The 2102-nt window shown below is 47.3% G+C and overlaps 1 long non-coding RNA gene across 1 annotated transcript; it reads right to left on the bottom strand.

The window, feature by feature from the left end:
• Positions 1-311: 311 nt before the first annotated feature.
• LOC139078266 (uncharacterized) lies at positions 312-1405 on the bottom strand. The gene is made up of 2 exons (XR_011531147.1): positions 1279-1405; positions 312-927 (listed from the first exon to the last, which is right to left on the bottom strand). It is a non-coding gene; the product is annotated as an uncharacterized lncRNA (long non-coding RNA).
• Positions 1406-2102: the final 697 nt, after the last annotated feature.

Below are 2102 nucleotides of genomic sequence, written 5' to 3'. Positions count from 1 at the left end.
GGGAGGGTGCAGAGGGCAGGCTGGAGCAGTTTGAGGAGTAAAATTGGGAACGAAGAGAAATTGAGGCAGTGTGCGAGGACAATTAGCTTAAGATGTCCGGCTATGAACATGGAGGAGAGCTACAGGCCAGTAGGTACAGGTGGGAGCAGCTGCTCTGGCTCCAACGCGGTTCAGGAAGAGCCAGGAGCAGGCGACAGTAAAGTCGCAGGAGAGGGAGGGGCAAGGCACAGACGGCGAAAGGACAAAAGGTCTAGATGCCACCGTAAGCCTTTGGGCTTCTGGCTTCCATATAAAGTAGGAGGCATTTACTCTTTATTAAATAGCCACCTTTATTAATCCCTTAGTATGAACACTTATTGGTTTATAACTAAATATGTGATTAATGTGGGACTCCCTAGTGCCAAGCACAGTTCTGGCACATAACACATGATTAGTAAATACCACATACGCCTGAATATAAGGAAGTTGTCCATTTTTCTGACAAGGTAATTAAAAAAGGTTTTTGGCCAAAGTGAATTGAGAGCTTTTACCATTGCAGATGAAATACTCAAATGTCTACTTATTTTTACTTACTTATATATTTAAAACAAATGTAGAAATATTTTGTCTAGTCATACATTTCAAAATTTGACAAGAGTATGTGGCGTCCTCAGAGTGAGTTTTATTGAACCGCTGTTCCAGGCACATCCTATTCTCTCTCCCCGAGCTGCTTGACAGCTGGCACTTTCTGGATCTGACGCTGGAACTCAAGGCTCATCCCAAGCTCAAAGCACCCATTCCTAAAACATCCCTGATCCCCGCATCTGCTCCTCTTGGAGTCTTCCTCCAGTTCAGAAAGACACCTCCATCCACTCGCCCATCCAGGCCCCAAACCTTGGTGCCGTTCTTGGCTCTTCTTGTTTTCACACCTCACCTTTAAAAAAATACCTGAGACGGAATCAGACCGCTTCAGCACCCGCCCTGCTGCTCCCGGTCTCAGCCCGGCACTCTCTCGCCTGATTTCCTGCAGCCGCCTCTGGTCTCTGCTCCCACTCTTTCCCCCTACAGTTCCTTCTCCACGTCTAGCCACAAGGATCCTATTTAAACCTAAGCCGGATCATGGCACTCAGAACGCTCCATGCTCCCGCTTCCCCTAGAGAAAAGCCCAAGTCCAGGCCATGCCCTCCGAGGCTGCAGGGTCTGCCCTCCACACCCCTCGCTGGCACTCCATCTCCTTCGGTCCTGCTCCCGGGCCTCCCCAGCACTGCAGTGCCCTAAGTGTAACACACGGGCTCCCACCTTAGCGCCTGAACTTGGTTCCTATGCAGGGAATGCTCTTCCCCAACATGGTCAGCAGGCTTGTCCTCTCATTTCATTCAGGTCTCAGTTCAAATGTCCTTTTCTTGCCCTGTTTTGGATGACAAGGGATTTCAAAGACAGCCCCTGAGGGCAATGTTAGACCTTAAGGAAACACAAATTTCAACTTCCTGACGTGTAACCCAAGTCCAGGACTTAACTGACGCTTAGGCAAAGGTGACCTGTATAAATGGGGGGGAAGAGGACAGGTGGGTTCCCAGCTCGGGTAGTTACTGGTGCTGTCCACAGCATGAGGGAACAATTCAGAAGAGGGCGAGGCATGGGTAGAGCAAAGTGGAGATGCAGGGCTCAGTCTTGGCCACATTAAGTTTAACGTTCCCATGGTTGAGATCAGGATCGGAATGGAGAAGCCCAGAAGATGAGCCCAGTGGCTGAACACCACAGCGAGTACCCACAATGCGGCAGGCACTGTGCCAGGGTTTGGCACACGTTGCTTCTCGAATCCCAACATCATTAAGAGGCAGCTGTTCTTCGAAATGTATGACTAGACGAAAGCAGTATTTCTACATTTGTTCTAAACGTATAAGTAATTAAAAATAAGTATACACTTGAGTATTTCATCTGCAATGGTGCAAAGAAAGCTCTTACATTCAATTTGGCCAAAAACGTTTTTCAATTTCCTTATTAGAAAAATGAACGATTTCCTTATATTCAGGCATATATGGATTTACTAAGAACCTATTATGTGCTAGCACTGTGCTAGGCACATATTAATCAAATACATAATTACAAACTGATAAGCAAGG

This window comes from Equus przewalskii, chromosome 21, assembly GCF_037783145.1.
Source record: "Equus przewalskii isolate Varuska chromosome 21, EquPr2, whole genome shotgun sequence".
Lineage (NCBI taxonomy): Eukaryota > Metazoa > Chordata > Mammalia > Perissodactyla > Equidae > Equus > Equus przewalskii.
This window is presented reverse-complemented; position numbering and strand designations above follow the sequence as displayed.